The 20867-nt window shown below is 41.8% G+C and overlaps 1 protein-coding gene across 2 annotated transcripts in view; it reads right to left on the bottom strand.

The window, feature by feature from the left end:
* The window catches only part of SLC26A7 (solute carrier family 26 member 7), an 80803-nt gene extending 74779 nt beyond the window's left edge, over positions 1-6024 (bottom strand). Inside the window, exon 1 of one of the 2 annotated variants that reach the window (XM_082233653.1) lies at positions 5962-6024. The gene's annotated coding sequence lies outside the window, so the exon portion shown is untranslated. Of the gene's footprint in view, positions 1-816; positions 926-5961 lie in introns of those variants that run through there. The other variant, XM_082233654.1, reaches the window with a different exon arrangement.
* Between the last annotated feature and the right edge of the window lie 14843 nt (positions 6025-20867).

The raw sequence follows: 20867 nt of genomic DNA, 5'->3' as shown, positions 1-20867 counted from the left end.
TGAATGTTTGTGAGAAAACAAGGACTTAGGTTCTGTAGCTGAACCAACGCTTAGAAAATGTTCTGAATGTCAGTCCCAGAACTTTATAATAAAGAGTGTCTCTGAGCTGGTGCAAGGTGAGTTTATTTCCCTCCTAAGCCACCTAGTGCATCCTCACTCTTCTTAAGATGAGGGAGGCAGTGTTAGCAAGTTAGATGGGGATGCTTCTAAGCTTAAGGGGGGAAAGCTCTCTGAAGAAATTAAGCACTGCAACCCATGCTAGTTAACTTTTGCAATCCAGACTGATCACAAAAAGATGGTTAACATCAATGGAAATTAATTCCCATATGAAGCAAGCTTTACAATGCGCTGCAGCAGGAAATGTTTTGTGGCTATGTTTTAGTTGATGGATCTTTAAAAGTCCCTGCAATCATTTTATGGATAATTTTATTGAGTATCTCTACAGAAGAGCTAGCAACAGGGGGCACCAAAGCATTAAAGATTCTGCAGCATCCACTACTGATGACTTAAGTGCTACAAGAGCAGAAGGAGATGCTGAAAGAAAAGGCCCAATGGAGTCAAGAACAAAAATACATCTCCCAGCCCAAAAGCAAACAGGAAGGTGGCAATTTTTCATGACTACTAATACATGAATTCTGCTGGCTTTTCAAAAGAACGTTGGAATGATTACCAATCAAAATCCCAAATGCACAGGAGCTTATGTGCTTGTCACTGGAGTTAAAGGGGCTTCATGAGCATCTTTTCAGGACTCGAGGTTTCTCTAAAATCTATTATAACTAGAAAGGCAGTTGTGTAATGGGTCATGAAAGTCGTCACCTTTGCAAAGTCTATTGATCTTTCTTTTGATGCAGGATCTTCTCTAATGTCACAAAGGCTCTCGTTGGCCACATGGATGCAGCTCCCTTTCTGGAAAACACCCCAGGTCCGCAGAAATGTATGCATTAGAAAATAATAATAATAATAATAATAATAATAATAATAATAATAATAATAATTAATAATGCTGCACAAACAGAGCCCAATGTGGCCTCCAGGAGCCAAGGAATATTAAGTGTCAGTTGGTGGGGGAAGGAAAGGGAAGATGGGGAGAATTGGCTTGATTCTTCTCCTAGTAACATGCAGGTTCAGTTCACATGGAATGCTAATGCATAACGTAATAAATAAAAGCAGCTATAAAATACAATTAAAAATTATAAAGCATGTAGCACAGTACATTACCATTACCATTGCTATAACAGTCAGAAAAATCATTAAGGGTTGGATGTGGGAAAAGCTTTGATATGATTGACTGGCCCTTTTGAGCAAGATTTAAAGAAGAGATTGCCCTCTTTTATAAGGACCCAATGAAAAACGATTTTGTTAACAATCACCTGTCAAAGCCACTAAGGCTACAGCGTGCCTTCGACACCTTATTGTTTGTCATGGTTTCCTATCTTTTTTCAACCATTAGCAATTTTGATAGGAATCAACCAAATGATCCATAGAATTACCTTTGGCTTGTAAGAATTCAAAATTTCACTGTATGTGGTTGAAGGGCCTGAGCTCAACAGCGCTCTCCTCATTTGCAATTCCCAGAAACTAATATACAATGGCACACTGTTTCTGACAGTGAAGGAAATCACAGCCAACATAGCCAGCACAGAATGATACCTCTATCCTCCATGAATTTGTCTAATCCTCTTTTAAAACCATCCAAGTTAGCAGCCATTACTACATCTTGAGGAACAAATCCCATTGTTGAGCTATTCGCTGTCTGAAGAAGTACTCCCCACATTCCCCGTCCTGAATCTTCAAACATTCAGGTTCTTCAGATGGCCCCAAATTGCAGTATTAGAGAGAGGAAGAAAAGCATTCCACTTTCTCCACAGCATGCATTACTTTATAAACCTCTAACATGTTCCCCCTTCTGTGCTCTTTTCCTAAACTAAAAAGCCCCAAATGTTGTGACCATTCCTTTCCTCAGAGAATCCCCTCCAATTTTGGTTGTCCTTTTCTGAACCTTTTCCAGCTCTGCAAATGCCCTCCCTTTTTTTAAAGATGAGGCTACCAGAACTTTACATAATATTCCAGATCTGATCTCGCCATTTGTATACTGGCATTATGATATTTGCAGAGGGGTTTTCAATCCCTTTCCCATATGATCCCTAACATTTAATTTGACTTTTTCACTGCTGCCTCTCGGGCCATCTGGGTATCCACTATGATCCCATTCCTGGTCAGTCACTGCCAGTTCAGATCTCATTAGTGTATTTGTGAAATTACGATATATATTTTTCTGTTGCCCTAATGCTTCTCATTTCACACTTGCTTAATTTGAATTGCATTTTCCATTTTACTGCCAATTCACCCAGTTGAGAAAAATCACTTTGTAGGTCATCACAATCTCTTTAACCACATTGAACAACTGAGTGTCACCAGCAAACCTGGTTACCTACTGCTCACCCATAACTCTACATCATATGAACAAGTAAAAAAGCACAGGTCCCTACAACAGTCACTGAGGGACTCAAAAGATAAATTCGTTTCCTTCCTCGGCTTGGCCTCTTCAACAGTTTAGCATAAATCCAGCTTCACCCTTCCTCTCAGCCAAAACTGGTAGACAATTCAGCGTTCGTAGAACTCAAGCCCCACCTTGGTTTCATCAACATTCTGTGGCCTGTTTTAAGACGCTCACTCGGCACAGTATGAAATGAAGACATCACTCCTAACTGCATTTCTTAGAACTGGGCAGTGCTTCCAAATTAGCATGATGTGCTAATTTGCTACGCCACAGTCACTTCCTAGAACCTAGCTGCTAGGATAAGCCTACTGTATTACTGCAAATCATGACAAAACTATTGCTCCTACCGTAGGCTTGTCCCAATGTCTGTTTCACACGAGTTATTGTGGAGGAAATGCAAATATGTTTTAAAATATATTAAAAGTTCTAGCAATTTTTTTCTTATTGAAACAAGAGATGAGTGGAGTTAACTGATTAATGGCAGCTCACGTTGTGGACCATTTTGGTTTAACAATCCGTAGCGACACTGTGCTCTAATTCTCTACCTCCCTTCCTCCTCCACTCACCCACAAAAGAACCTTTTGTACAAGTTACAGATCCTGGTTCATCTAAAGTTGAAGATGGCCAAGTTCTTGGTGAGTTTGTTCTGTCGGTCTACAAATTGCATACTATTGTCACTCAGGACTCTGTTTATGGCCTTTATTGCATACTGTATATTCAGGGCATGCCATTTACCAGGAATAAGGGCCACTCTTCTGTAGTTATTAACACTGCATAACCTATCCCATATGGCACTTCCCTCACTGGCACATAATTATTCATAGAAAGAAGAAAGTACTCTGTGCCATACGAACAGGAAAACGTTTCATTTCTATGGGTTCCAAACAACAGAGGTGACACAATGGAATTTAATAAAACAGGATGCCTCTCTGCATCTTTGCAAAGACAGTTCTCTGTAACACAGGCCAAGCCACTTGCACTTCTGTGCCATTACTTTGTGTTATATCTTCCAAATGACCTTACCAAAATACCAACAAAAGGCTTCAAGACTGAAAACAAACTATGCAAACTTCCACATCCCACCTTTAATCACAAAAACTTACCAAACACTTCCACTAAATGCACACACCATTGTCATGTGCTCTTTTCACAGACAACCAAGTCACAGTGCAAGCACTGGCTATCTGCATATGGCATGAAACCGTACCTAGCGTGTTCGATGAATGCATTACATTTTATCACAAGGACACACAATCTGTGCATAGCAATCTCTCAAAATTATTTGTTCAACTAATCAGGGAAACTTGTTTCTGATAACAAAGCAATATTTTGTATATAGCTCTGAGGAAGCGTAATAGCTCTAATAAAACTCTCTCCAGAATTCTTAATCTAACACAAAACTGCATGGCTTGTAACCCAAGCTGAAAACAGTGGAAACTAAATGGAGCATACTCCCACATAATATGCAAAGATATGAGTGTGTGGTTCACCTTTGACTTGAACTTCTAGCTAAAAGAAATGTTTTCTTCATTCCGGTACTAAGCTAACTTCATTTCACAAGAGGCATACAAAGCAACAGTGACATCCAGTGGCTTCTATAGGTAAACTGCTAGTCATTTGTCCTTGGATCACAACGAGTAGCATCCTGCTTTCTCAATCAGTAAGATTCTCCGACCTTGACATCATCCTCCAACTACACAATGTACCATCACAGATTGATACTGGAGTTTCATGGATAAATCAGAGAGGTTGATTACTCATGCTTTTGTTACACAGCCAGTCAAGAGAAACTTTAAGTGACTCCAAGAAAATGGGAGATTATGCAAGAGGTCCTTGGAGGGCGTAAGCAAGAAATTTGAAGTTCTGACACCCTTTAGTATTACAATAAGCCCACAACCTATGTGGGGGTTACATTCTGGGGGTCGAACCTAAAGCCAAAATCACGTATAGTCAAAACTCATTGTGTTCAACAATGGGGGGGGGGGTTGCCAAAGTCATTTTCCCCAGAATCCTGCCCCCTTTTCACCACCTTTTTATTTTATTCATTTTTTTGCCATGCACTTAAATGTTAAATGTGCATAAATGTGCATAAGTTGCAGGCTTACTGTATTAGATAAATAAGCTATAAATGAAAAATATTGACCTAGATAAGTTATCTTGATTGAATGCGAGTTGTGTGCACACAAGTGCAGCTGCTTGCACAAGTATGTGAATCAGGCTGCACATCAGAATGTTTGGCCAAGCCAAGGGTGGTGTAGGTGCGAGAGGTTCATCCCCGCCCCTCACAACAGCTTGTATGCATGTAGGTAAGTGCAGATGTGCAAGTGAGTATCTTCTTGTGAGTTGCGGGGCAGTAGGCCATATGCTGAGACTTCTCTAATCCCTGGATCCAGCAAGTATTAAAATATAGCCAAGCTACTTTCCAGGTGAGGTGATCACATCGGTGATAGGCCATTAACACGAGTATGTGTGTGTGTCCCTGCCAAGGTCCTGTTTCCCTGACCTATGCTTTTCTGACACACATAGAATAAAGTGAGAAAACAAGTCAGTTCAATCTGTACAGCTGGGGGAATATACAAAGCTCCCAGAGTTCTTTACAGTGGCACCTCGGGTTAAGTACTTAATTCGTTCCAGAGGTCCGTTCTTAACCTGAAACTGTTCTTAACCTGAAGCACCACTTTAGCTAATGGGGCCTCCTGCTGCTGCCGAGCCGCTAGAGCACAATTTCTGTTCTTATCCTGAAGCAAAGTTCTTAACCCGAGGTACTATTTCTGGGTTAGCGGAGTCTGTAACCTAAAGCATATGTAACCTGAAGCGTATGTAACCTGAGATACCACTGTATTGTGGATTCTGGGACTACCTGTGGATGGCATTTGAAATATCAGCTTACTTGGGTGCAACACCTACAGACGTGTTAAAAACGTTGCGAAAATGCTTTTTTAAACAAAAAAATTTAAAACCCTTTTGAAAAATGCATTGAATTTGCTATAGCTCACAGTTGCCGTCTAGTGTCACAAGTGTAAATTGCACTTTTTACAACACATTCGGAACATTTTATCTGCAGCTGAGTCCTTGGTAGCTCTTTCTCTCCCCCCCTCACCCAGTAAGTCCCAATCTCTATATTCAAAATAATCACACTGGGAGGGGGGGCCACAACATGGTACTGCTAATTCAGACCGCAAGTAGGGGCCTGCATTTTTGAACGGTCCTCCTTGAGTGCAAACACCCTACAAAGAGAAAAGTAGCACCTCAAGGAGGTGACTGTGGAAGAACCAGAGTGGCCCAGTATAAATTGGTAGCAAAGGCCTGCCCTCCCTCTCATTCCCTTGTTTTGAAAAACTGAAAACAAAGGCCTTGTTCATTTTTTAAATTAGGATGCTTGGTTGACGCAAAGCATGCGTGTCTCTCTCTCTCTCAAACCCAGGCCTCTAGCAGACGGTCTCCCCCCCCCCCCATCTTACCTTCCTCCACAAACAGCATCCTGAATTCTCAGCAGGCCAGACAACTAAACTCCGTGGACCAAGTGGCCGGGATACTGTCAGCTGACCCACAGAAGCCAATCAGAACCCACCAGGCCCTATAAAATCTAAGTCGGTGCCTCGGTAGGAGTAATAGGACATCAGGGAATGATGCTCACCTCAGCAGCCAGCTCACTCCAGCCTTCCCAGATGCTTGTCTACTTACCCTTTATCCTAAACATGGGCCCGTTTAAAACTTTGCAGCCTGTTTCTTGCTCTTTGGGCCTCAATCTCCCTGCATCAGAACTGTGACCTTTCCCTGAGCTTGGCTAAAGACTGACAATTGTTTCCCTAAGAAAACTTATTTTATCTTCTTCTTTTTTTTGCACTCCTATCCCTCCGTTCTTTGGTCATGGGACCCAAGATAGCATACATGTGGCTTCCAGGCAATCGCACATCCAGGCAGACCCAGACATTATTAGCTTCCGCAAGCTGCTGGCCTCATTTGCCTCCAGGCCATACTCTGGGGTTGTTTCCTTCTTTATAAGTGCCTTATGTTTTTGGCTGTCCTGATTTGCGCTTACCGGCGGAAATGAATGGCAGCAGGGCCTGTATGCATTTATTAATTAGACATAAATGACACATTCGTTTTAGACACTGTTCCTTATTCCTAGCGTTATCACATCAAGTTCTCCTGTGCTTTCTGTAGGCCAGAGGCCTGATTCACTTGGATATATTTCAGCCAGTCACTTTCTCTCAGCCTAACCAACCTTCCAGCATTGCTCTGAAGAGGAAAGTACTACTTACATCACCGTGAACTATTTGAAAGAAAGGCAGAACAAAAAAAAAATGTGGCTAGATCAACCTTTTCAGATCTGCAAATCAAGTGGCAAAATTTCGTTGTCTTTGCTGCATTTCTGTATTTTGGGCTGTCAGGATCATGATAGTCCCCATGTTAACTGTTTTAGTTTATACTGATGCTTAAAAGGATCTTATCTAACTCTTCTGTGCTTCTTTAAAATGTGGGTTTCATATTGTATTTGTCATTTATTTGTGGTCATTTTTACAAATTTTGTAAACCACTTAAGAGATTCCCTTAGTCTATAAAGCAGTATATAAATTGCCTAAATAAATAAATACATGTGCAGATAACTCTTAAGATTGAGAGTTTTACACCTTTAGGAAACGAGGAAATTTATGGCCCCATTACCACTGCATCTTACGCATTTTCTTCTTCATTGCCACTCGGTTCTCACAGTCCTGATTGTTTTTAACAAATGTCCCTGCATCCATCAACCTGTACCTCTCAGAAAACTCTGGTTTGCAATGCTAATAGGAAGGTACTGTGCCCACAGATCAGCTTGTCTGTCTTCTACCTCTACCTGTTGATTTCACTTTATTTTTCTTCCTTTTATAAAAGGGCCTCCGTACTTCATTTGCCTCCACTTTTGCTGATCAGAAGAAGCACATAAGAACTGGGGGACAGAACTTAAAAGGTCATATAAATCCAAAATTCCACACATTTCCAGGATCCAGAGTCAACTTTTTGAATTTCAGACATGATCAAAATCTGCTTTGAATAATTAAATTTGGGTTTACTTAAATAAATTCTAGTTCATACATTTTATGGCAATAATGTTAGGTACTAACTTGCTGTATCAGTGCTTTTATGGTGTGTGTGTATATGTGTGTTTAACTATTCTAAAATCCAGCAATATATAATATACTACTGATAAATTAGTTTTACCCCTTACATCAACTCTGCTGGCATGCTATCATAAAGCAGCCATGAACTAAGAAAGTTTATTAGTCTCTTAAGCCACTACTTAGTAAACATAGCAAAACATTGTTACTTGCTTTAATACAACGAAATAATTTATTTACTAACACTACTTTTTGCAAACAGCCAAACATTTAATCATTCATGCTTTGGTCTGAGTCTCCCTGTGTAAAGCCTCCTGAGCTACTTAGTCCCTTGCCTCTGCTTCCACCTCTGCATTCCACACATCCTGCAAGAGAGGCACCAAACAGCCATCCTACAGAATAGATTAACAGGAATAATTTGCTGACAGTTCATTTATCAATACCTAGAAATGGGTGTGAGTGCAGCATCTTCTTCCAACAAGTCACAGCCCATCTCTGAGCAGCAAATCTAGCTTTGACACCATTTACTGCAGGCATAGGCAAACTCGGCCCTCCAGATGTTTTGGGACTACAATAATAATAATAATAATAAATTTTATTTATATCCCGCCCTTCACAGCCGAAGCCGGGCTCAGGGCGGCTACTAACAGGACCAGTGGTCAGGGATGATGGAAATTGTAGTGCAAAAACATCTGGAGGGCTGAGTTTGCCTATGCCTGATTTACTACCGTGCCTAAAATGTGTTGCTCTCTCTTATGAGACAGTTGTGATGGCCAATTATCTTATCAAAATAAAAATACAAGGGACACCATTTCCTTAAAATTCTGGTTAGAATATCTTTCTAAGAAGTTCTAGAAGATTAGTCATATCAATCAGTAGGGAGATAAGAGATATAGCACTTTAAGGTAAAGGGACCCCTGACCATTAGGTCCAGTCGCGGACAACTCTGGGGTTGCGGCGCTCATCTCGCTTTATTGGCCGAGGTAGCTGGCATACAGCTTCCGGGTCATGTGACCAGCATGACTAAGCCGCTTCTGGCGAACCAGCGCACACTAACGCCGCTTACCTTCCCGCTGGAGGGGTACCTATTTATCTACTTGCACTTTGACGTGCTTTCGAACTGCTAGGTTGGCAGGAGCAAGGACCAAGCAATGGGAGCTCACCCCGTCGTGGGGATTCGAACCACTGACCTTCTGATCGGCACGTCCTAGGCTCTGTGGTTTAACCCACAGCGCCACCCGCATCCCCTGTATAGCACTATATACACATATACAGCTTCTCACATACAACAATATACAAAATAGGTTGTTATATAGCACCTTAGTAACAACCTATTTTGTATATTGTTGTACATGAGAAGCACACTGTTTGCCTAGCAAAATATTGCCAACTTTGACTGGAGGAAGATCTGCTCTCTGCCCTTTTAACTATTAGATGTCGGGGCATCATGTGCTTGCAAAATGTGTGCTTGCAATTGATCAGTGGTCCCTCCATAGGCAACAATCCTCTATAGAAGACAGTCCAGTTTATTAGTAGTGTGACAGAATACCTGTGTGGTATTCTAGGCCAGGGTTGGGCAGAACATACATGGAGATCTATTTAGTTTCTTTATTTGGACAATTTATATGCCACGTATATTTAAATAAAACTCTAACAAAGTAAGTTAAAACCTTCTGAAATAAACAACTACAAAAAATGCCAGAGAATTTCTACCTTCTATAAACAAAATTAACAATTGGAAGATCCTCTTCATCATCCAACCAAACATTACAGTACACTTAAAACTGGCTACAAAAATACAAAGGAAAATTAACAGAAAACAGCCAAACAACAGGAAGTAATATATTATAAATGCTTATCAACTAAGAAGTATATATTCTACAATTTTAAATAACACAATTGACCAAAATAAAAAAATCAGCACTCTATCCAGCCACCATACATGAATCAATTATCATTAAATAAATAAATCCAGTTAAATGTCCAGCCCCCTATACAGCAATAAACACAATTTAATCTAACTGCAGATAAAAATACATGCATACCTACAGGTAGAGGATCCTTTGGTGGTTTACCATGTACGTACTGGCAAAGCTTTCTGACTCCGTTTAACAACAGCAACAACAAAATGCCCCCCCCCCCGCCGCAAAAAAGCTACCAGAATTACTGATCCATTACAATGTAGATTATGGGTAGGAAAACTTAAGGCCCAGGGGCTGGATCTGGCCCAATCACCTTCTAAATCCAGCCCACAGACGGTCCAGGAATCAGCATGTTTTTACATGAGTAGAATGTGTCCTTTTATTTAAAATGCATCTTTGGATTATTTGTGGGGCATAGGAATTCGTTCTTTTTTCCTTTGCTTTCCAAAATATAGTCCGGCCCCCTACAAGGTCTGAGGGATAGTGGACCAGCCCCCTGCTGAAAAAGTTTGCTGACCCCTGATGTAGATACACATTTGTACATGCAGATGAAGATAGTCTGTCACCATTTTGAATTTGGCTCTGCTCCCAAGCCATTATTTCACACCTAGCTTGGGTGGTGGGTGGGGTTGCAGTAAAAAATGAAGTAGATAGCACAAGTGTGGTCTAACCAAGCTTGCATGTTCAGTTCATAAGACTTGGCCAACAATCTGTGGGAACTGAGATTGCACCTGAAGCCATATCCCAGAATTCTCTGCAGCACATCAGATTACTATGCCATATGCTCAGGGCACATTGCTTTGGCAAGCACAACAATGTGGAAAATGATCTCTGGAGTTAGAAAGTTGCAAAAGCACAGCTGTATGCGGGAATAACAAGTCAATAAAGACAAGAACTAAAGGTAACAGGATTACAAAGCACGTTTTGATTACTGTAGCTCCAAATATAAAGCTGATATGCAAAACCTGTTCAATACCTGGTGGAAGAGTCATCTTCTTCTCGGACACCATCCTGCTATGTCCACGACAAGCCACATTTGAATGTGTTTTCAAAGGAAAACAGCAAGGGGGAGGGAGGAATTCCCTCTAAGTACACCTAAGCTCATGAGTGTGTCTTAAGTGGCTCTTTGGATCCTGGCCACAACACACATAAATACAGTCAAATGCGTATTTACTTTTTCATTAGCCGAATCAGTCATAGCCATTGTCTGAGTCATGAAAAGCATGTCAAGACTAGTCTAGGTAAAAAAGAAGGGGGGGGTAAAGGACCCCTGGACGGTTAAGTATAGTAAAAAGTGACTATGGGGCACGCTGTCATCTCGCTTTCAGGCCGAGGGAGGCGGTGTTTGTCCACAGACAGCTTTCCAGGTCATGTGGCCAGCATGACTAAACCACTTCTGGCGCAACGGAACATCGTGATGGAAACCAGAGTGCACGGAAACGCCATTTACCTTCCCACCACAGTGGTACCTATTTATCTACTTGCACTGGCGTGCTTTCGAACTGCTAGGTAGGCAGGAGCTGGGACAGAGCAACAGGAGCTCACCCCGTTGTGTGGATTCGAACGGGGCTGAGTGTTTTCTCCTTTGTCTTGTGCTTGTCCGAGAGATTTTGCCTTTGCCCTTCCACTTCACCCTGGAAAACCCACTATTTAGCACTAAATCGGAACCAACGGTAATCCGCTGAAAATCCGATTGTTGTTTGTTCCAATTCAGCACTAAACCACAGGTTTCCCCAGGAGAAAATGATGGGGCAAATGGAAGTGGATGAGCCCTCAGCAATACCGACCAGTAATCATGGTTAGTGTGTCACTTGAGACAGAAAAATCTCTTGAATGGTGAACTGGTGGCTAATCAGAGAATAGTTCTACAATTAGTATTGCAAATGTCTATAGAAAACACCTTAATCTCTTTATGCAGCAGCCGCAATGTGGAATGGTCAATGTGGCACTTACAACCATAGCCTTTGGGGATCTCTTTTATGTTGATATTTTACTACAATAATCCCCCTCAGACATTTGCCTGAACATGAAAAAGTTAAAAATGTGTAGGGGGCATCAGGGCTGGATTAAGACCTTCAGTGGCCCTAAGCACTTAAAAGATTTTGGTGCCCCCATATATATCTAATTTGGAATATAAACAGTAATAAAGTGTAAAATGAAACTTTATTTTTGAAATGAAACAAAACCTTCAGTAAGATGGAAAATAATGTTTATTTTTGTATAAATAATGGTTATTTTTGTTCAGCTGCACCATATGGCCCATGGTGAATCCAACAACTGAAAATTCCTGTGTGTCCCCCTTCTCTTTATGCCCTAAACATGTGCTTATTTTGTTTAATGCAGGCATGTGCAGGACCCTCAGATTCTTATGCATTCGACTGAACGCACTTAGAAGCCTCTGTGTAATCAGGAAGTTTGCTTGTCACAAGTCTGCTTGTACAGAAGCTTCTAAATGGATTCAGATATGCTCAGAAACTGTCTTCATCCTTCATGCTCAACAAGTAAAAGGTCTGAGAGAAGCCACTTACTTATCTGTAAGTGCCACTGAATTCACAGAAACTTAGTTCTGAGTAGGGACATTTAGGATTGTGCTGCAAAATACCTTAGGTAGTCCAAATAATGTCTACAAATCTTTCCTATTAACACAGTTATCTGAGGAAGTTCTTTATGGCAAACCACTGAAAGCAGTTTGTGTGTATCTTATAAACCTTATATTATGACCAAACACAACTTTTGCATAGAGAATTCCACCATACCTTAAGCAAATACAAAATTGTTGTGTTGTATCTCAGATAATTATACTAGGCCATACCAATGACAGCTGCTTGTGAATTATTTCTTCCAAGTCTTCCAGTCCTTTAGGGGGAAGGCACCTTTACTTCAACAACACATGTTCAGTACTTTGAAAACAGCACTCTCGCTGCCACTGCAGTTGTTGTTTCTCTCATTGCATTAGGAATGAAAGCAATCCAGTATGTTCTGTAACTTTGAATACACAGAGTCAAGCTGCCAAATATTTAATTTTTCATAAAAATAATTAAGAATTAAGCCTGGACAAGAAAAGAGTCATTTTCTAGTGATATCTCATAACAGTATTTCATTTTCTTTGTAAATGCTTGGATAATATATTTGTTGCATTTTATGCTACGCTAATTTAGTTTCCGATAAGAACGATTACCGTACGTAAGAGAGCCACTGAAAAACTCAAGTAAATGTAAACAAACGTGAAAGTTCTTCTCAAGTTGTTTCTGGTCTGTTGCAAAAGGGTGGATTAAAAAAACACAAGCACTGCTCCCTATTGTAACTGAAAAGGATGTCATGAGCTTTCATGGTATCTCAGCAAGGATACGCCGGAAAAGTATTTGGCACAGGCATCTTCTTTGTGGAACAAAATATTATGGCAAGTTGCAAAATGTAGACACTTGCTTCTAGAGCTGGGGTTCCTTCACATACCTTTTCAAGCTAACTAACTCTGAATCTGATACCTGTACTCAAGTGATGTGGCAATCAATGAGATAAATGTATTGCAACTAAAGCACCACTGATTTCAGCCATTCATTCATCCTTAGGATAAATCTGAAGAGTTTTTCCACTTGAATAAAACGTCAAATGCCTTTTTGGTCACATTGCTTTTACTAAAGAGTACTATTTATTTGACAGTTGAATCAATAGACCTTTTTGAATCCTTTTGCTCACTACAACTGTGTTCAGAAAAAGCAAGTATCAGATGCGTTTTCAGATAATACCGTGTACCAATAAATATTTTAAACAGGGTCTTTATTCTTCCCCATATTGTAAGCTAAAACATACTGCCTAAGAAGTGCTGTTTGTATGTAACTATCACTTGACAAATGCAATTACATTTTGAAATCATTATGCACTAGTGAAGAACTGTGTTTGAGAGTCTCCACTTCAGACATCTGTTTCAGTGCTATTTTTCTAGAAAAAGAGAACATCTCTTATAATGGCAAATTTGCCCACCTGAGAGGTGCCGGAACTGGCAAGTTCCATCTGAAAAAGCCCTGCTGATTCTAATCTATTTTGCACACCCTTGACCTTTGTCAAGGGAGGGGGGGTGCAAGCTGGGGCCTGTACTTGAAAAACTGAACGGTATTCTAGATGCTGACATCAGCTTTCATTCTGATGTCTCAATCTTCAAGACAGAAAACACATTTTTACAGCTTTCTTGAAAATGAGCGGTGTGCTAAGATGGGGTTTACACTTGAAATGCTGAATGCTGTCTTGAATGTGGTCACTAGTTTCATTCTAGGAACTCGAGTTTCGCTTGATTTCCAAGTCACTGCGTTACATAGAATGCTTTCTCTTTAAAAAGGGGGGGCAGTCGTATACAAAATATCTGCAATTTAGGGAAGTACATGGTTCTACTTACTATTTCAAATTTAAATACATCTTTCTTTGTTTAGATCAGAACACGAATGATCTCTGTATGTAATAATAATAATAATAATAATAATAATAAATTTTATTTATATCCCGCCCTCCCCAGCCGAAGCCGGGCTCAGGGCGGCTAACAACAATAAAACAGTACAAAGGTACAACATAAACAACATTCTAAAATCATTCTGTAGCACCCTGCTTGTGGTTAACGCTTAGCTGGAATGAAATATTCAACGCAGCAATAGAGAAATTAAAATAATTATTTATTTGTCAGACAAATAAATGAGAGGCACAGTGGTATATGGTTACCAAGCTCTGGCCTGGCTCCTGCCATTATGGCCAGCCCTTATATTCCCTTAATCCAGCCCCCTTTGCTCCTCCTGTGGCTGCCTCTGTCCAATCAGCCTAGTTGGATTTCCTATTGGCTGATTGCTATACCCAATCCTAAAAGATACACCCACATCCTCCTGTCCTTATATGGAACACAAACAGCTATATATTGTTACATCTATAAATGACAAATAAGTAGTAATATATCTTACATGTGTCTCAACAAGGAATCTTAATTACCAGCTCACCTCTTGCCCTCCTTGCCCTTTTGCCTTCTAAAACAAATGGTTAATCTTAAATTTTTATCTTAAACATATGTCAAGGATCTTGAGTTTCACATCAACATTGAAAGATCTCCTTCATTTGAAGGTTTCTAAACAAATGTTTGACAACTAATAAATCAGGACTGCTCAGGACGGCGTCTCTTGTCTAGCAAGGGGGGGCAAGACTGGTGGCTGACTTAATTTCAAAATACAACTCTTAGAACTATATGAAATCTAGCATTTCTTAAATCCTTTGCATAATTACATTTAAGACAATATATTTAATACATAACATAGGTAGCCTTTTAAAAGGAATAAGGCCTTTGTAAAGTAAAAAGGAACTCAGTAAAAAAACAGCTTCAAAAGAAGCCTCTCCAGTTTACAACCCCTCCTTCAGCCAGCTGCTTTTCCCATTAGACAAAAAGACTTGCTAGCTAGATGCTTCCCCATTTGGTCTTGGCCTTTTAACCTTAGAAAGAAGATCTGGGTCATTTACTGGGAGGCACATTGATATTATTTTACTATTTACCAACTATTAATTATGTTTATCTCTGCCTTTTTTATCTTCTGTAACATGTAGGGTCAGTTTCCTGTAATTTCAGCTTTTACGACTTTGAGAATTGTTTTCTGCTATCAATCAAAGGGGCCCTTGTCTAGAAGAATAAACATTACCAAGGTTGTAAACTGCTGGTCTTCTGGCTTGAAACTTTTGAAAATCTTTAAGCTCTCTTTAATATACAAGTCCTGATCAAACATTAATAAAATGCAGGCTTATGCCTGATGCCTCATTCCCCCCTTTCAAGCTCAAGGACCTTCGTCCCAAGTGTCCTTGATAGCTTGACCTTCATCATATTCCTGAGGTAAAGCTCTGTATAGGGCCATGATATGAGGTAGAGTTTCATTTGAAACCATCTTGCTAATTGTACTTCTAAAACATGAAATGATACATGGCATCATACATAAAACCATTGCCACTACTGTCAAGAAAAACAAGCAAGACAATAGTATCCCTTTGAGTCCTGTGACATTAGGTAACCAATTGGTGAGCCATCCCATATCCCATCCTTCCCATGTTTGTACTGGGACATGTGCTATATTCTCCATCTTTGTGGCCAACACACGGATTGCCTCACCATTATCTGAAATGTTAAAGCAACAGGCATTCCCTGTCAAGTTCAAGACTCCACATAGGCCTCCCTGCTTGGCAAGTACATAATCCATTCCCATTTTCAGCTGCAAAATGGCGGCTCTACTTTCATCCAACTGTTGTGCAATAAGTCTCAAACTCCGGGCCGTTGCATTGGTTACAAGTTCCACTACTGCTTGCAATCGAATTATTCTGTTTAGATTATAAATAGGATCCCGTGCCCCTTGTATGAGCTCACCAGGATTCCAGGAGGCAGGATCATAATAGGCTATAATGCGCTCTGGTGGCCAATCATCAGTACCGCTCCAACTTTGGGTACTTCCTCCTGCTATATGAGAAATATCAGCGTTTCTTCGTGTTCGCTTGGCCAAATTAGTGGGCATAATCCACATTGGTGGCAATACCCATCCCAGGAAACAAGTCCCACTCCATTTGGAGGGGAGTTTCTTGTATGCCCATTCTCCACATATCCACCACAACCATCGTGTCTGAGGTCTTTGGTACGTGGAGTACAGAAGGCGAAATAGCAAAAGAGGTAGAGAGTTCACAGTGCAGTATGTTAGATTGCCTTTTTCTGTCACAGTTATGTTCCATACCACTTTCCATGCATGAATAAAAGGAGGTGCACAGGGCAAGGCATCCCGAGTTCGATAGGTAGTATCGTGTGCCCAGGTATTCTTAATATTATCCCAAGTATAGTGACAATGAGAAGAGCCTATCATGGTAGAATCAGCTGCATCTGATGATTTATGTACACAGAATTCCCCTTGTACAGGTATAACTCGTAATGGTTTAGTTGAGTTCCATCCGGGGAAATTCTGTACTTCTGTTTGGTGTGGTATTTCGCTTACCATACCAATGGCATCTAATGGTATCGGTAATAAGGGCATACCTCCCTCTGAATCATCTGGCCCGAGAGAGCAAACAAGGCAATTGGTCCTATTTGCAACATTGGCTACCATTTCAGCTAAACCTACCCACATATTGTGGTCATGGTGGAATCCATATTTAGTCAATTTGGCCAGATTCAAGGACCCTTCCCCTTCCCAAGGGATCAGGATTAATAATAGAATCATGTTGATGTCTAGCATATGCATTCCTTCCACAAAAGATTACCTTATAGTGATAGCAAATAAATATTAGTCCCAATATAATTCCCCCAGTGACAGGAATGGGGAACCACCAAGACCAAAACATATATCCCGAGGATCCCCAATGAGTAATATCTCTGATAATTGTTCCACAAGGGGGGGGCAGTCAATCAATTGTATAAGAGAATCTTTCCTTTCACAATCGCTGGTTCAGATGCTCCTCAAGCTTCAGGCGTGCGCAGGTCAGCCAGCTTCCAGGTTGTGGCTGCAGCAGGCCGGTCGTCTAATGTTGCCCGTGACCTAGCCCGTTCCCGGTAGGGCTAGATACAGGGGTTTTTGGAGAGAGTCAGTTTAAGAGGATTAGAGGGGTCACCTTTGCACGTCCAACTGCCTTCGGACTTCTTCAAACGGGAGTGATGAATCCAGGGGGTCACCTCAGCTACCTTCACCGCTGTTGGAGTAGAGAGCAAGACGGTGTAAGGTCCACGCCACTTAGGTGCAAGTGGATCACGTTTCCACTCTTTCACCCATACGCTATCGCCAGCCTGGAACTGATGAATCGGCTCGGCAATGCTGCACGGCGTGCGCTCGAGGGCCCACCTGTTAAGAGAAACAAAAACACGGGAGAGAGATTGCACTTGTCCCTGTGTCACATGGTCTCCTATTTGTTTAAGGTCAACTGAAATATCCTGAACAAAGGAGGGCGGTCTCCCATACAGGAGCTCAAAAGGTGACAACTTAAGTCTTTTTGTGGGTGCACACCGAACACGAAACAGTGTTATGGGTAACACATCTACCCATCCCAATCCCGTTTCCTGGGTTAATTTTGCCAATTGGGTTTTCAAAGTCCGATTCATTCTTTCAGTTTTCCCTGAACTCTGAGGTCTATAGGCTGCATGCAGTCTCCATTTCACTTGTAGGACTCGACATACTTCTTGTACTACTTGATCAATGAACGCTGGCCCATTGTCACTTCCAATGCATCTAGGTAACCCAAATCTCGGGATCAATTCAGTGAGGAGTCTCTTAGTTACCTCTCGTGCCTTTTCAGTTCGGGTGGGAAAAGCTTCAACCCATCCGGTAAGAGTATCCACAAACACAAGGAGATACTTGAATCCCTTAGAAGGGACCAGCTCTGTGAAGTCCACAATTAGGCTTTCCATGGGGACATATCCCACATGTTGGATTCCAGGAGGTTGTACCGGTCCCTGCCTGGGATTGTTTTTAGCACAAAGAACACATTTCTGTGAAATGCAAGTTGCTAATTGTGATAGATTAATAATATACAACTTCCGACTGAGACTCTCTCTGGTTGCAGTACCGCCAAGGTGAGTAGATTCATGATAATTTCTTACAATTGTGCCTGCTAGGTGATGAGGTACATAAATCCTATTGTCCGGCAGGATCATCCAACCGTCCTTCACAACCGCTCCTTCCTGTTCAGCCCACTTCCTCTCTTCTGGGGTATAGTGAGGTTTAACTTCTTCTGGAACTACCTCTGGTATGAGGGCTGCTATAAATCCTCCCACAGGCTTTTGGGCTGCCTCTCGGGCTGCTTTGTCAGCAGCATGATTTCCTCTGGTTATTGGATCCCTTCCTCGTCCATGACCTTTGCAGTGCATTACAGCAATCTGTTCTGGAGCCCATACTGCTTCTAACAGGATTTCTACTTCAGGTCCATATTTCAAGGCCTTCCCGTGGGCTCCTATTAGACCTCTTTCTTTCCATAGAGCACCATGTGCATGCAGGGTTAAGAAGGCATATTTAGAATCAGTATAGATGTTTGCCTTACATCCGGCTGCCAATTGCAGAGCTCTAGTTAAACCTATAAGTTCAGCTTTTTGTGCCGAGGTGCCAGCAGGCAAAGCTTCAGCTTCCACAACTTCCTCATTGGTGACCACAGCATATCCTGCTCGTCTGGCACCTTCATGCAGGTAACTGCTACCATCAGTATAATATACAACATCTGGATTTTTCAATGGTTCATCTTTCAGATCAGGTCTACTGGAATAAACTTCATCCATTATTTGGAGACAATCATGTGATTCTTCATCATCTACCTCTGGTAGGGGCAGCAAAGTCGCTGGATTGAGCATATTCACTACTCGTAGATGAATCCTGGGATTTTCACACAATAGGCCTTGGTACCTAGCCATCCTTGGGTTCGTTAGCCAATAACTACCCTTATATTCCATGAGTGTCAGAACAGCATGAGGTACATTCACATACATCGTCTGGCCGAAGGTAAATTTATCAGCTTCTTTGACAAGGCTGGCAGTGGCCGCTACTGCCCTTAGGCATGGAGGCCATCCTTTTGCTACTGAGTCCAATTGTTTTGACAAATAAGCTACTGGACGGTTCCAACTTCCTAATCTCTGGGTCAGGACTGCCGCTGCAATCCCATTCTGTTCATGTACATACAGCTGAAAGGGTTTTTCTGAATTAGGCAGTCCAAGGGCTGGGGCCTCCATAAGTCGTTGTTTGATAACTAAAAAAGCTTGTTGCTGCTCAGGTCCCCATACGAATGGGTCCTTTTCTGCACCTCGAGTGCTTTCATGTAAGGGCTTGGCCAGACTGCTGAAATCAGGTATCCATAGTCTACAAAACCCTGCTGTTCCCAAGAATCCTCTGAGTTGTTTCCTTGTGGTAGGTTCCTTGATAAGGCAAATAGCTTCTTTCCTCTCTGGTCTCAGTGCTCGTTGTTGGTGTGAGATGTCAAAGCCCAAATATTTGACCTTTTCTAAACATAACTGTGCCTTTTTCTGGGAAACTCGATAGCCAGCTTGCCAGAGCAAGTGGAGCAGTTCCTCTGTACCTTCTTTACAGGTATCAAAATCCTTTGCTGCTAGTATAAGGTCATCTACATATTGCAGAACCACCTTTTCTCCAGGTATTGAGGGGTAACTTGTTAGATCCTTCGCCAAGGCAGTGCCAAATAAAGTTGGGGAATTTTTGAATCCCTGGGGCAATCTCGTCCAGGTTAGCTGGCCTTTTGTTCCTGTCAAAGGGTCTTCCCACTGGAAGGCAAATATAGGTTGGCTCTGTGGTGCCAGCCGGCAACAGAAGAATGCATCTTTCAAGTCCAATACAGTAAAAAATGTTGCTTCTGGTGGGATCAAACTCAGCAGGGTGTATGGGTTTGGTACATTTGGGTGCAAGGTCTCGATAGCCTGGTTTACGAGCCTCAAGTCCTGCACTGGCCTGTATTCATCTGTCCCAGGTTTTCGAACAGGCAAAAGGGGTGTGTTCCATTCTGATTGGCAGGGTTTAAGCAGACCATATTTTAATAGGCGGTCCAAATGTTTTTGGATGCCCTCTGCTGCTCGCCGGGGTAAAGGATATTGCTTTACAGATACAGGGGTAGCCATAGGTTTTAAGGTTACTACAATTGGAGCTATATTCTTGGCCATTCCTGGTGGGCTATTTTCGGCCCATACTCCTGGTGGCACCTGTAGGGTTCGGAGGAGCTTGTTTAACTCTGTTTCCAATGTGGGTTGGACTTGCAGGGCTGACATTAGGCGCCATGATTGTTCCTTAGGTACTGAGAGGGAAATTATTCCTGCTGCCTTTGATGGCAGTTTCATTTCTGGACCTCGAGGAGTGAAGGTGATTTGGGCCTGCAATTTGGACAGCATATCTCTACCTAAGAGAGGTATTGGACACTCAGGTATATACAAAAACTGATGGGTTAAACGATGCCCCCCAATCTGGCATTCCAAAGGTTGGAGGAAAGACCTCTTAGCTGACTGACCAGTGGCACTTTTAATGACTACACTTTTGGATGCCTTTTTCTGCAATAGTTCTGGGAGTACTGAGTATTCAGCCCCAGTATCAATCATAAAGTCTATTAAATGGCTTCCTAATTGAATCGTGACCGTGGGCTCCTGGAAGCCTAACTTTATGGAGTCCGGTCGTTCCTAGTCTTGGGTAAAATCCTCCTCTGCCAGTCCAATGAAATTGTCTCTACTCTGTCCTTGTCCAGGTCTCTGATATCTTCCATCTCGGATCATTCCCCGTCCCCGTCCCTGGTTTCTTGGGCCGGAGCCTGGGCCTGGGCCTGGGCCTGGGCGTACTTCTTCCAACCTCAGGGGTTCAGGACACTCCCGCTTCCAAT

This window comes from Podarcis vaucheri (assembly GCF_965113315.1).
Source record: "Podarcis vaucheri genome assembly, chromosome: 8".
Taxonomy (NCBI): Eukaryota; Metazoa; Chordata; class Lepidosauria; order Squamata; family Lacertidae; genus Podarcis; species Podarcis vaucheri.
This window is presented reverse-complemented; position numbering and strand designations above follow the sequence as displayed.